The 15,227-nt window shown below is 42.9% G+C and overlaps 2 long non-coding RNA genes across 4 annotated transcripts in view; both read left to right on the top strand.

The window, feature by feature from the left end:
- LOC147582242 (uncharacterized) overlaps positions 1–6,879 on the top strand; it is a 611,785-nt gene extending 604,906 nt beyond the window's left edge. For all 3 annotated transcript variants that reach the window (XR_015248680.1, XR_015248681.1, XR_015248679.1), the window contains one exon: positions 6,857–6,879. This is a non-coding gene — a long non-coding RNA (uncharacterized LOC147582242). The remainder of the gene's footprint in view (positions 1–6,856) is intronic.
- LOC147582241 (uncharacterized) lies at positions 6,877–9,598 on the top strand. Its single transcript, XR_015248683.1, has 2 exons — positions 6,877–7,049; positions 9,342–9,598. It is a non-coding gene; the product is annotated as an uncharacterized LOC147582241 (long non-coding RNA).
- Positions 9,599–15,227: the final 5,629 nt, after the last annotated feature.

Genomic DNA, 15,227 nt, shown 5'->3' with positions numbered 1-15,227 from the left:
AGCAGGTGCTGCCTTTAGGCCTGGAAGGGTGAGAGGGGGAAGTACAATTACAGAGCCCAAGATAGCTGGAGCCATGGGAGAAGGGCTGCCCAGTAGGGGGCGGGCATTGGTAGAGATGTACCTACTTTCACACCACTGTCCCGATGGGGGCAGGCGATGTGAGGATAAATCCTCAGACCTCTCTTCTTCTCCAGCCTCCGATATCCTGCCAGGTTCTCTGGTTGCCTGAAGTCAACCTAAAGTTAGAAGTCAAAGGAGTTGAGGGTGAAGAATGTAAGTCAGTGTCCTGAGGCACAATGAGAAGAAGAGACTGTATCTAGAAGAGGCCACAGAGAACATCCAGCTCATCTGATTCTCATGGTAACATCCCAGTCTAAGAGGAAAAACCAAGTTCCGTTTTGCCCAACCTCTGACAGTCCATTTTTTTTAAATCTGTAAGCCCATCAGTGATGGATAAGCTGAGGCTGAATCAATGCCAAACAAGTTTTCTAGAAAAGTGTTCTGGGAAGTGTGGTGATAGCTGTTTTGAGGAACTGGAAGAGTAAGTATATGGCACATTTTTCTATGTGTGGGAGGTAACAGGTTTGAGGAGAGAGAGCAGAAAATATCCTGGCCGTGTCCAGAGGAATTTTGCATGGGGATCCCACTTAAGGATGGCAATCTTAAGGTTCTGCTCTTCCCCAACATCACTGGACAACTGGGTTACCACGCATGAGGCACTGTATGGAAAAGAGTGGAAGGAAAACAGGAGAAACGGGATCAAGGAAGAAGATTGGTTCAAGAAGAGTAAGCAGGAAATTAATGCATCGAGTGGTTCATACGACAGTTCTAGGAACTCAGGGCACAGTACAGGGTGTATTATTGTTCCTGGACACTTCAGAAAATAAGTAAGTATGGGCCTCCTGGGTCACACTTCAATGCTCAGAATACATCTGGCCTTCAGTATGCAGTCTTCTTTGATTAGACAAGGTGCACATTCCATAGCACATGGCATGCATCTCAGCCACAGTGTTCATTTCCTTACCCCAGTGCTGTTGCCATATAACCTCATTCACTTCACCTCATCCTCTTGAATTCCTATACGAGTGGTCTCTCTGCTTTGCAAACCTGGTCATTGGCCAGGGACCGACTCTGAAACTTTTCAGGATACTTCGGTTTCTACAGGGTACAGCCCAAGTTCTTAGCAGGGAATTTAAGGCCCGCCTAGAATCTGGTTACCTCCAGTTCCCCAGACTTACCATTTTAGCACCTCTTGTATGTGGAAATTTGTGTTCCCTCTGTTTGGAAAGCCCTTTAGTAGAAACTCTAGTTGAGGCTCTAATTCTCTTAGAGCCCTGTGACGGTCAGACTAGGCCAAGAGCATTGGAAAGCCAGGCTCCTGGGTTAATATGTTCTAGAAAGGCAGTTTCTTAGCGATGCTACACTGCTCATAAATGACATCATAGTATCTCAAGCCAAGGTATATTGGCTCAGTTTGGTGCCCCCTGTATCTCTAGTTGGTATTTTAGCTTTAAAGTTGTGAGTTCTAATTTTTAAAGTTCTAAAGTTTTGCACTTAGAAGATGCACTGGAAAATTAACTTACTGATACTCTTAAAACTACATGGGAAATCATAAGATTCTTTCCAGATTGAATGTCTAGAAGTTCTTTTGCATTCTGCACTTCCTCATGTATGGATGTACGCCTGGAATCCTATTTGGGATACTCAGGTATTTTCTTAATGCTCTGTTCCATTTTACTCCTCCTCCTTCTCCTCCTCCTTCTTCCTCTTCTTCTTCTCCATTGTTCTCTTTGTTCCCTTGGGCAACCTTATTTTTGCAGCTGGGGATAAATCTCACATTCTCTTTAATTCTAATTTCAAGGGGAACCTGAGACTATGCTGGTAGGGTGGTCTTTGAACATTAATATCCTAGAAAAATAGAAAAAGTGTCATGCATTTTGTTAAATTTGGTTTGCACACAAGCAATAAAAATGAATAAATGAGAATCTTAAAACGGAATTGCACGAGGATTGATGCAGCAATTTGACTTAGACACCATCTTTCAGGAATACAGTAAGAAATTAAAGAAATAGCAATCCTCACATTTTTTTAATAAACATGGTGCAGATCCTGTTTGCACAACAATAATGCCAAATTATCTATGTGATTCAGGAAAAAGGTATTTACCCAGACATTTTGCCTATTTTACGGTAGCAACTTGTCAATTTGGTGAAACGGCAATTTAAAGACATGTAAAACCAGGTATTTGAAGACTTTTCTGGTTAATTCAGGCCAAATTGTTAATCTAGGATCACAGCTAAATGTCTAAAATGAAGTAAACTATACTCTATGGATTCTACACTTGAAGTAGAACAGATCATGTGATGTGATCGTTGTCCACAAATATCCGAAGGGATATCAGCTAGACAGGATCCCTAGCTAGCATATCCCTTTTGGTTCTCTAAGTCAGGACCACCACTAACAGGTAAAGGTTATGGGTCATCGGATTTTAGGTCCAGGTAAGTAAGAATGATCTAAGGAAATGGCTAAAAGCAGAATTGACTATCTCTGGGGCACCTGGGTGGCTCAGTAGTTTGAGTGATGGAGTCTTGATTTCTACTCAGGTCATGATCCCAGGGTCATGTGATTGAGCCCCACATCAGGTTCTGTGCTGAATGTGGAGACTACTTAAGATTCTCTTTTTCTTTCCCTCTGCCCCTCTCCCCTACTCACACTCTCTTTCTCTCCCTCTATCTCTAAAATAAAATTTAAAAAATAAATAATAATAAAAAAAAGAATGACTACCTCTGTCTAGAAGCAGTGAGTTTTCTACTATAGGAGGTATTAAAAAAAAAAAAAAAAACCAATGGGGTGCCTGGGTGGCTCAGTCGGGTAAGTGTCCAACTCTTGATTTCAGCTCAGGTTACGATCTCACGGGCTCGTGGTTTTGAGCCCCACATCGATTTCTGCACTGACAGTGAGGAGACTGCTTGGTATTCTCTGTTTCCCTCTCTCTCTGTGCCTTCCCTGCTAGTTCTCTCAAAATAAATAAACTTTAAAAATTTTTTAAAATACATTTATATCTCTTTACATAATTTATACAATTTTAGCTTTGGAGACAGGGATTGAGCTGTCTGAAAAAAAATATATTAACTTCTGCTCATTTTCCTCTTTGCTGTTCCAATTATATGATTAAACTCTTGTGTATTAACAAGCAAAGGGCTTTTCAGAAGAGAAGGAAGGAAGGAAGGAAGGAAGGAAGGAAGGAAGGAAGGAAGGAAGGGAGGAAGGAAGGAAGGAAGGGAGGGAGGGAGGGAGAAGGGAAGGAAGGAGGGAGAAAATATGCATATATATCCCTGAACATAGAGGAAACAAAATCAACTGTATTTAGAGTGGGAAGGAACAGGCATGATGATCTCATTGTTGTATTTCTAGGAAAGATGAGTCATACAATCTGCTCAAATTCAGAGTAGCTAGAGGAAAGCTGGACATCAATGATGCTTTCTTCCTCTTTAATAGGGAACAGAGTCTCAAGTTTCTTTTAAAATAAAAAGGAGAAAAGCACTTAGAAATTGGCCTAAATCAAGGAAACTTCACTAGAATGTTCTGTAAGATATGAACATAAATAAATCAGTTTCAACTTGAAATTAATTAAGTTCAGTGTGTGTACGATAGAAAGGAGGGATCATATAAACTATCCAAACCCTAGCTCTCCTGTTTCCAACTCCCACCAACCATCATCCCAGATATCGATTTTAATTCTCCTTTGATTACTCGCAAGCACAAAGCACCAGTTCAGAGACGTGAAGGGTTTGAGAAAAGAGCAAACCAGAGGCATTCACCAGGGCACCAGCCCCTACCAAGATGCTAAGTGGGGAGCACATGCTTCTTTCCAGGAGCAACTCTTTGTCACGTGGGGAGCAAGAGGATGGCTGCCAGTGTTCTGGAAGATTATTTTCTTCTCAATTGCTCCAAAATATATGCCATGTTTTATGATCCTATAAACTAGCACTTATTAAAAGTCTACCGTGGACCCGGCACTGTGAAGTGAATTTGTGTAAGTCAAATTGCCATGTTTCTCTACTGGCATCCAGTTCCTAACCCTGGAGAGGATTCTCTTGGTGCTCACCCACTGGCCTCACCCTCTCTAAAAAGTCAAAGACATTCTCTCCAGGAGAGGGAGGAGGGGGTGGGGGTACTGACCTTTTTGGAATGAAGGAAGAGGGGAGCTATGCCTCTAGCGCTCCATTTCGTCCGTGTTTTTCTAAGAGTAGAACAACTTGCGGGTGCATTTTAGATCCTGCTTGCTCGAATGTCATGCTTATAATAAAAGGTTAAAAGCAGAGACAAAAAATTTAATATTCAAAAACAGCGTCCGTATGACTACACTGAAGTCTTAGTAAATATTAAGCCGACCGATAACATTTTAGAGTCTTTGGAAGTGGTCTAACCTGGGCCAGTGCTCTCGTTTATTGAGTTGGGAAACTCAAACTTAGCAAGGACCCACTGTTGGCTAATGAGGTAGAAAAGTGAAAGTATAGACCCTGTGCCATGTGCAAGATGGCTTCGTTATATTAGCCTGGGTAATGCTTTTAAATTAGTTTTATTTTTATCAAAATTATGCTTGCACGTAATTGGAATTGCTCAGCAGTTCTACAAAGCTTATTAGAAAAAAGTATTTTTATTCCTAGCTCCCAGACACCCAATTTTAGCTCTTAATTGATTTTGCAGCTCTAAAGTAAGATGTCGATATCCCTACCTTTTAAAATGTCTTAGTTCTTATACTTGGGTTTAAATTCATACTCTAGTAGCTTCCTAAGGTGTAACAAGTAACATTTTTGAAAAAAAGAAACAAAAAAACCCCTGATTTCTGAGGGTGACTTTATGCTAACACTTAACTGATAGTTTTCTTGGATAGAAAATTCGAGGCTGGACATTGCTTTTTTAAATTCAAGTTACTCTTGACTTTAACTTCCAGTATTACTGAGGGAGAAACAATGCAATTGTGATGCTTGTACCATTTTGGAAACCTTCTTCTTTTTTTTTTTTCCTTAAATGGAAGCTGCCCTTATCTTTGGCATCAGCTCTGATATCTCCTCAGATAGCATTCATTGGGGAAGGTCATTGGGTCTAATTTCATCTGTTATGCTTGGTGTAAGATGGGGACTATGAAGATGAACATTTTTATTGGGGCCTCTGGGTGGCTCGGTTGGTTGGGCATCCAACTCTTGGTTTCAGCTCAGGTCATGATCTCACAGTTCATGGGATCGAGCCCTATGTGGGGCTCTGAGCTGAAAGCAAGGATACTGTTTGGCATTCTCTGTCTCCCTCTTTCTCTGCCCCTCCCCTGCACTCACTCTCTCTGTCTCTCTCTCTCTCTCTCAAAATAAACAAACATTTTTAAAAAAGTGAAAATTCTTACCGGTTCTTATCATTTCCTGGTTTTTTTCCTTGGACGATCGATCTCCTCTCCTCTGTTGATCTGTCTTTCTGGAAATCCTGCTATTCAGATGGGGGCCCGTTTGCACTCACCTTGTACTTTTTCTCACCTCTACCTTCTATCCTTTTGACGTTTTTGCTCTAACTGCTTGTCACTTTCTTGTTTTATTATCTAATCCTTTTGAGATTCTTCCTTATGCTATCATGCTTTCAATTTCCAAAGTTTTATTTAATTATCTAAAAACAACTTTTTAGAGAAACACATCGTTGTTTTATGACTGCATTTCCCCCCACTTTTCTCTCTGCAGATGTTAATCTCATCTTTTGTCCTGCGAGGAATTTATAGATTCAGTCTTTTCCAAACTACTATTTTTTTTTTTTTTTTCTGGTTGGTTTCTTTATTTCATGGTAGATACTCTCTTCAAAGTCTGGTGATGCTTGCTTGTCTCTGACTAAGATCAGAGGCCTAAAAAAACAGAATGGAATCTCTGTGGTGGTTTCTCTGCCTAGGGTCTTGTGCTGCCTTTCTCAGTGGGATTTTCTGAGAATTACTCCTTCATTCCTTAAGGCATCTGTTCATGAAATGAATTAATTTCTCTCCTCTGAATCTAGAACATACTAGTTATATGACATGAGAAAATTCAGAAAACAGTCACTCAACTTTTTTTTTTTATAATTTTTTAATAATTTTTTTAATGTTCATTGATTTTTGAGGGGGGGGCGGGTAGGGGCAGAGAGAGAGAGAGAGAGAGAGAGAGAATCCAAAGCAGGCTCCAGACTCTGAACTGTCAGGACAGAGCCCAACCTGGGGCTCAAACCCACAAACCGTGAGATCATGACCTGAGCCGAAGTTGGACATTTAACTGACTGAGCCCCCAGGCTCCCCAAGCCTCTAATGCAGCTTTGAAGACAGAGCGGTTGCAGTTACAAGTAGAATGAGTGAAATAAAGAGATGTCGTCTCTCCGATTCTCATCAGACTCTTTGGGAGAATCGCATGGTTTGTTTTGTTTCTTCACTGGTTTGTCCTAACCAGTGCTTGCTGGTCAGTAGTACCTGCCAGATAGGAACTCTGTACCTCTGAACTGAATGAATTTAGAAAAGAAAAGAAAGCGTGTGCTCTAAGCCATCCAGAATGGATACTGGGGCTGATACAGCTCCCAAGTGTTATCTCCTAGTGCCTGGCTTTGCCTGACTGCTGTCTCAACCGTGCATACAACACATGAGGCTGAACAGTGTGATGGCCTGAGCATCGGACGAGCCCGGTTCCAGCCACGAGATGGTCCGTTTGCTTCCAGCCACAAAGCGCCTCCTGTCTCCACTTGAGAATTTATGGCTTTAATATTTGAATCTTAGAGGAAAGAACCATAAAGAAAAATAGAAGTTACCAAACTATGTATTTCCTGGTTCCCAACGTCATACATATGCTTTTAATTGCAGGAAAGCCATCCACTAAAAAAAAAAAAAAAAAATGCCCAAGCTCCTTGTTACCAGTGCCTGTGGTATAGAAAGGTTGAATTACATCGCCAACAGGAAACAGGACCAGTGGCCTCAGTATCCAGTCTGTCATCTTCTCAGGCACCTCCTGTATCTACATAATGCCCTGTGACTTGAAAGAAAATTTCTAAACTCTGTAAGTATGTAGCACAATTCCATACTGTGGGAAACTAGTCATTTCCTCTTGTCTACGCAGAAAGGAATTTGAAGTGCTTGGGAATTGCAACTTTTTGGAAAGCCCGAGGCAGTTAGCATTTCAGTAAAAAAGCAGAACAAATGTACAAACGATCTGTGTATCTGGGTTGAGAGAGAACGACGCTGGCTATCTTAAAGGGGAAAGTAAAAGCTGACGGAAACGTTCATGCAGGCGGCCGATTCAGCCCTCATGGATATTTAAATAAACAACTCTGTATGCAATTATATCAAAGGTCTGTATTCTATTCAAATGAATGCACCTGCTGATTTTTGGTTCTTGAGTAATGAGGTCGCAGGTATGCAGCGTTCTAGGAGAAATGTGTTTGAATACTGTCTGGATCATGGGATAATTGACCTGCGTTGGTTCTCCCCAGAGGCTGCCATACAAGAGCAAAGCTCTACAACAGCATCTGGGCTATGCATGGTGGGCAGACCAAAGTGATGACGAATATTCTTCTTCTTACGTGCGAGGCATCGTGAGAACTACCTTAACTGTGTTACGTCAGTGCATTTTCGTAAGGGAAGGTAGAGGGAGGAGGGAACTGACAAGTTCTAAGCACCTACTGTGTGCTAACCCCTAAATCGTGTGCTTCATTTATGTTATTATTTTTTAAATGTTTATTTAGTTTTGAGAGAGAGAGACAGAGAGTGCGAGCGGGGTAGGAGCCGAGAGAGGGGGAGACACAGAATCCGAAGCAGGCTCCAGGCTCTGAGCTGTCCACCCAGAGCCTGATGCAGGGCTCAAACTCACGAACTGTGAGATCAGGACCTGAGCCTCGGTCGGATGCCTAACCAACTGAGTCGCCCAGGTGCCCCTATGGTATTTTAATTAATGCAGTAATCCTTGATGACAGTTTTTATTAGCTTCGCTTTATACCTGAGGAAACCATGTCTCGGGAACATGAAGTCTCATTTATGGCTCCTATAATGATCACTTGACAAAGTTAAGATTTAATTCAGTGTCCGCCTCTAAAGGCAGTACTGTTTCATTCCCCATTCGTACATTCACTGGGAAAAGCAGACCATGTCCTGTGCTGTCCCAGGATTCAGAGAGAATAAGGCAAAGCCCCTGTCTGTGGGCATTCCCATTACATCAAGAAATCCAATAATTAGATAATGTGCTAAATGTCCTAACCAAGTAATTGCTTGTCATCAACTCAGAGTGACCCTTTTAATTAATCCAAGATTCTCACCATTGAGGCAAAAGGTATAGAAGTGAAATCAAGTTAAATCGGATTTCTAACCATGAAGATTTACAGTTGGGGAGAGACTACCGCCTCTCTAGAATAGTATTTATGGCATCATGTTACTCAAGTCACATTGCTTGTCTGTGTTCTCACGAGATTTGTGATCTTAGGATGGTCCCTATTTATCTGTTTCCAGAGCACCCTCAGAGCGTGTGTGCACATCCCGGGAATCCATGTACGTTTGTGTATGGAATCAGTGCATAAAAGAGTGAATGAATCACAACCTTCAAACTTGCCCATGTGGGCAATATGGCCAGAACCAACTTGGAGCAGAAGAAGAGACGTACAATGTTCTGTCTTAGGAACACAGCTGGTGGCAGTTGAGATTCTGCTAGGGCTGGGGAGTGGCTGAAAGTGGGAAGACTGGGTTCGTAGAATTGTGCAGGGATTAAGGGATTAAAAGCTGGCAGGGGTGGCACCTGTGTGGCTCAGTCAGTTAAGCGTCAGACTTCGGCTCAGGTCATGATCTCCTGGTCCATGAGTTTGTGCCCCGTATCGGGCTCTATGCTAATAGCACAGAGTCTGTTTTAGATCCTGTCTCCCTCTCTCCGCCCCTCCCCCTTTCCCTCTCCCTTCCCCTCCTACACTCAGGTGCACGCTCAAGGGATCTCTCTCTCTCTCTCTCTTCCAAAAATAAATAAACATTAAAAAACAAAAAAGACGTGAGCAAGAATAGTGAAAGGCTGTGTTTTTAAAAATAGCAAAATGATAGGCATTTCCAAACAACAGGGGGATATCTCCACTAGGAGGTGCTTTGGAAGAAGAGAGCCAGTGAACTAACAAAGACTTCCTATCATGTCCTTGCGGTTGGCACTTTAATATTGTGTCTCCTTTGATAATCATCACAAAACAGAAGGGAGTATGTATGGCTATTTCATAGTAAAGGAAATAGGCTAAGTATAAATAACCTAGCCTTCTATGGTAACTCGAGGAGCTGAGATTTGAAGTCAGTCTGATGATTCCAAAATTGATGTTCTTCCCACCAGCTCATATCACCTTTCTAATCAAGGCGAAGGACGAAGAAGCAAGAGCTGAATTCTAAAGCTGAAAAAAAAAAATTAGAGCATACATCACTTTGGAAATGTGCTTGCTGACTCAGAGTGATATGGAGGTACAGCTAACAATCAAATTAAATGCAGTTCTAGACAAGCTAACCATACTCTAAAGCAATCAGCATGATGTATTTATTCTCCATTTCCTCTCTGTGGCTAGAGATTCAAAGGATAAAGTCATTAAAAATCTTTCAGATGTTTTCTTTTTCTGGTGAAATGAGAGCATACCAGGTCTGGAAGGAGAATGTTCTAGTTAACAGAACTTATTATTTATACTTGATGAAAATAGTGAAAAAAGAATCAATCCAGTCCCTCATCCATATGCAAGGATCTTACAATAGTTCAAAGGTGTATATTTGTACCACAAATGAACCAAGGCCCCGTTGACCACGAACAGAGTGAGCCGAGAGTACATTGACTTTTCATTATGAAACAAAGCCTCATGTTCCTAAGATGGGTCATCATATTTACAGCTTATGGTAGCTGGATTTTGCATACAAAGTTGGGGGGGGGAGTAAGTTCGAGGTTAGCGAGGAACATGTTCAACCATTAAGAGGATGCCGGCACAGTCTCAGGGAGTCTGGTTGATTCCATGGCCTTTGCTGGTGTAGGGAAGGGACAAGTGGAACAGCCATTTCTTCTCCTAAATTGGTCTGTTGGCTACAAGGCGTCAGGATGAAGTGCTTTTTGCAGCTCAGGTATTTTCCAGGCTGCTTCTTGAGGGCCCCTCTGTCCCCTTAGCATTCTTGGTCCTGAACCTGTATGGGCAAAGTCCAGCCTTCACACCCAAGGCTGAGGTCACCCTACAGAAATGCAGAGTTGTGGTTACACAGCCTCTGCCCTCATTCTTTTTCATTTGTAACTTCTGCACCCAAGCAGGACAAAAGCCCGTCAGCTGAAGTTTGACAGCTCACAGCTGCCTGGTTTGCATCTGTACTGCATCAGACTTAGATAATGCAGTTGCATCTGGCCTGACAGTGGCCAGGGACCCACAGGATGGAGTCATGGTTTGGGGGTGTTCCAACGGCTGCTAATGGAGCCCACATGACACAGGGCATGAAGGGATAAACAATAACACCCTCAAACCATTCTTGGGCTGCCGCTGCTCGGTTGATGTGTAACGATGCTACGGAGGAAGTATCCTGGGGTCCACATGTTCACATTCTAAACCTAAAGCGACGCTTCCCTCCCAAGAAAGGTTTAAAATGTCCCTCCTACTGCTCCAGGTCACAAAATGACTGATCCTGCAGACGAAATGCAGACTTTGGCTCAGACAAAGAGAGAACTGCTGCTTTCACAGGCTCAGGAAGCAACGTGCAGAGCAAGGCTCAGACGTCAACTCGTACACTCGGGACTTAGCAACTATGCTGTGAGCAAATGCTGAAGCGACCTTAAGACCCAATTAAGTCCCTGAAGTCAGAAGCCCATGCTCCACTGCAGGCCAGACTGTATGCACCAAGAACAAAGGAACCGTCTTGACCAGGCAGAAAGGAAACGAGCAGCCCACCCTCAAGAGTTTGGGGAGCTTACCGGTATTAGTAAAGAGAAGCTGAGTGAGACCTAGTCCTACTCTGTCTATCAGTCTGTGTGATTAACTATGTCTGACCACCTTCACACAGTTTGGGCATCTTCATACAAATTCTAGTCCGAAACTATAAAGAGGGCAGGGAGAAATCCTTCTGGGGACTCTCATTTACAGGTGATGGAGCACCCCCTTGTCGGTGCTGAGAGGTACAGGGACACGCAACCTGCACCTGTTCCTCTGACAGTATCCCAGGCAGAACACCTCTGCCCTCCTCTGATGGCTGTGGCACCGCGCTCCCATCAGATTTCTTCAGTCTTGCATTCCCGAGGCCCCTCTTGGCCTGCCCGCTGCTCAGGCATCGGCGTTGTGCTGTGTTGATTCCTCTTAACAGGATGAAACGCACCTTTATTATTTTGAGTCTAGGATTTTACTCTAGAACCCAGTTGTTGCCAATAGAGTTGATGTAATCTGTGAATTAGACGACATGGGGAAAAGGGAGATAGGAGTTAACACAAAGCTTTGAGCTGGATCTCCAGCTTTCCCAGTTCTTCCTTGTGTGAGCAGTTTTCATGGAGTACCATCGAGTACCGTCGAGTGGATGTAAGGATTATGGAACATAACGTGTGTAAAGTCCCCAAGACATACAGATCCTTTGCATGCAGTCAGTACTCAAATGTATTCTCCCTATGCTCTGTGATAAGTAGCATTGGTATAATTCATTAAATATGCAAATAGTTTTCTTTTTAATTTTGTTTATTTATTTATTTTGAGAGAGAGAGAAAGAAAGAGAGCAAGAATACATGCAAGCAGGGAAAGAGCAGAAAGAGAGAGAGAGAATGAGAATCCCAAGCAGGCTCCACGCGGTCAGTGCAGAGCCTGACCTGCAGCTCAATCCCACAAACTGTGTGAGATCATGACCTGAGCCGAAATCAAGAGATGGGAGCTTAACCGACTGAGCCACCCAGGCGCCCCAAAATATGCAAATAGTTTTAATTACCATTATCACATTCCATCTAACAGCCCTCCTATAAAGTAGGTAAGAGAGCCACCTTACAGTCTCTCGTTTTAGAATGGGGACACCGAGATCCATTTACCACATGCTGTCCTCCAGATGTAGTCAGCTTACACCAAGGAACTGGATCTTAACCCATGATTGTGCTCTATGTGGTAGGTATCCCGCCGGAAGAAAAAACATCCTGGATTAGCATGATTTAAACTGGATCATTTTCTTTAGGTTTGGACTTAATTGTCATGTTTTAAGAGAGATCTACTCTATCCACTCTCCTACAGTAAATTGACCCCCTTCTTGCAGACTCCCTACCACACCATCCTAGGTTATTCTTCAAAGCACGTATTACTCCTTGTCCTCATGATTCTTTACCAATTTTATACTTATTTACTGTCAATTTCCTCTCATAAGAATGTAAAATCTGTAAGGGCACCCCTTAGCCCTAAGCCTGGCACTCAGCAGGTGTGAAAAAATATATATTTTATAAGTTTCACAGAAAGGAACTGATATTTTTTGAGGATACCTTTATTAGTTGGGTATATTTCCACTTAAAAGGTTGAAAATCCCCTTAATGATCCCAGCTCTTCACTACTCATTTTTTTCCATTCTATACCATCACAACAGCCCAAAGCTGGGAGACTTAAGAAAAGGTCACAGTAACAGGCACATAGGACTCCACGACTGGCCACCACCAATGCGCTCACTGAGCTTTCTGGACTCAGGCTCCTCTATCAAAGGAAGGCAGTGATACTTTTCGTACAGCATCCTGGGAACCTCAGATGAACACACATCCACTCATCCTGTCTGTGCTTGAGTTTGCGCGTAGATTTCCAGGATGGAATGGAGGGTGGGGGGTGGGGGCTGTTCTGATGGCTAAGGCCCCAATTCTTCCATGAGAAACTCATTTTCATGAAGAGGAAGGAAACAGCCCCCCCCCGCTCCCCCCATTAACAACCGTGAAAAAGTGGGGGAACTTTACCTTCAAGGGATATTTTTGCATTGCGCTTCATACCGTGCGTCCCACCCCCTCATGGTATATTGGTAAATCTGCCTGAGCTTTCAGCCCAAGTCAGGGCTTGGATCCCAGCACCAGCCTCAGGACAGCTTACCCTCTTGGAGCCTTTCTGAGATGGAAGAATAAGGAGAGGAGATAAAACTTGTGATGGGGAAATCTTAGTATCACACGGAGAAAACCAAATAACCAAATCCTATGAGGGGCAGAAGAGAGACCCCCAACAGAGATAACAAAAATGGGGAGTTAGGGACCAAACAGAGATAGGAGGAGAGAAGACTGATTAGGAGAAAAAGAGAAGGAAAGAGAGAGACAGAAGGAGAGAGGGAGAGGGAGTGAGGAGAGAGGGAACAAGGATCTAGGGAACTTGATTGCAGCCTGACAACAGAGAACAGCTCATCAGCATATGTGACCCCTCAGTATCTATTGGCTAGAGCTTGGTGCACAGGTGACCCACTACACTGGGTCCAAGAAATAGAATCAGGGCAAATTTATCAATGGGAAATGCTTCACTCAAAGCCCAGTGTATACAGAGGGTAAACAGACAAATACAGTGACTCATTCCTCCACTTCCTGTAGCTCCGTGGCCAATGCCGGAAGGAACACTTCTGATCAATTTCCCCATCCTGAGAGGGGTTACTCAGGAATTAGGTTTCAAGACACCCAATGTTGTGTAGTTTAAGTGTACTTTCAAGGCCCTCCAGCACCATGCCAAGTTGATCATACTGCTGTGCCATGAGGCCTTCAAATATAAATACACAGTGTTGCTCATTTCTTACTATAGTGTTTTCCATAAACAATTGTGAAGAAAATCTGGTATCCACCAAGCTCTCTTACACCAAAGACGAGATTGCCGCTGCTCAGGATTGTTTTTGCTGCCTGAGGCAAGCACCTCCAGGAACGTCTTCCATCTGGGTTCAGAATAACAGTAGTTCCTAAAATTATCCAGTCAGCGTGAGGGAGTTTTTACTAAGTCTCCAGTATACTTCAGATTTCACTGGCAAATAAAGTCCGGTGCACCTTAATACTAAAAATTGTGATTTTTCTAACTCACGGCCTGTTTTCTAGTAAAAGTCCCAAACTTTTCACAGCGTGGCTTACCCCAATAATACTGTGGGTCTCAGAGAGATCAACATGTGACCAGGACAAAGATGTCATCTGCTTGGTTGATGCTCTGGACTAGTGAGTAGGCAGACTGCTGATGCTCAAGGCAAAGCCTCATGCTGGCTGCATAGCCAATGGTGGAGCCATGCGTCTACCGAGGTCCTTGCTAATGGAGCCTGACACCCAATGGAAAAAATAATAACAACAAAATAAAAAATACATAAAATGCAACTCCCCCTGAGTTTCTAGTCCTGGAGTTTCCTTTCCTGCCACTTCTTTCTGCTGACAAATGAAGTGCATAAAGCCCTGAATAATCCAAGTCCTTATGGCTCCTCAAGGTGATGGAGAACATCCCTTCTTTTTATGATGCACAAGATCAGAGAGCATCGGCCCCAAGCTGCCTCAGCTCCATCTTGCAGAATTCTTTCAGTTTCTACTGCCAAGGTAACTAGGTGTATTTCTCTAACCATCTACACACTTTGCCAGATTCTACTTCTCCTTTCCGAGGACCTATGAATTATACACAACCAATCCCGTCCCGCATACTCTCCGCCTCGGAACGTCAGGAATCAAGGTCTTGGTTCCTTTTATTCTCCGAAGTATCTCAGCCTCTTCCTATATTTATCGATGGAATTAATTACCTGAGAGGGAATGAGACCACCACATTTACTTTAATCCTCCAACAGAACCCAAGCTCCGTGGCTATGTGTAATCAAAATGGACTTCCAAAGTAGCATTTCTTTTGATCCTCAAAAAAAACAAAACCAAAACCAAAACAAAACGAAACTCTCTTAATGAATTTTTTAATCCCCATCTTATCCATGAGAGAATGCTCCACAGTTATACAGCTAGAAAGTATCAATACCTTGCATCCACTACCTGAGATATGATTCAAAATATGTGATTTGTTGCAATCATTAATTCACAGGAACATGAAGGTGGCTGTTAATTGGTCCACAGTCGTTACTTGTATGACTGGCTAGACTATGAGATTCTGAAGGATAAAGCCCAGACCTGTACTTCTTTTCTGTCTTCTTTTCTGCCCAGAGACCCCCAAGATGATTGACTCTGTAATTGGTGCTCAAAATAAGTAATTTTAGCTTGAATTGAATTGAGTCACATTAGATTGGGTAGAATTCAATTCATGCTCTTCATTGAGGACACTATTAA

The sequence above is a fragment of the Puma concolor genome, chromosome A3 (genome assembly GCF_028749965.1).
Source record: "Puma concolor isolate L17-30 chromosome A3, mPumCon1.1.hap2, whole genome shotgun sequence".
Lineage (NCBI taxonomy): Eukaryota > Metazoa > Chordata > Mammalia > Carnivora > Felidae > Puma > Puma concolor.
Note: the sequence above shows the minus strand (reverse complement) of the source record. Positions and strands in the feature narration are given on the sequence as shown.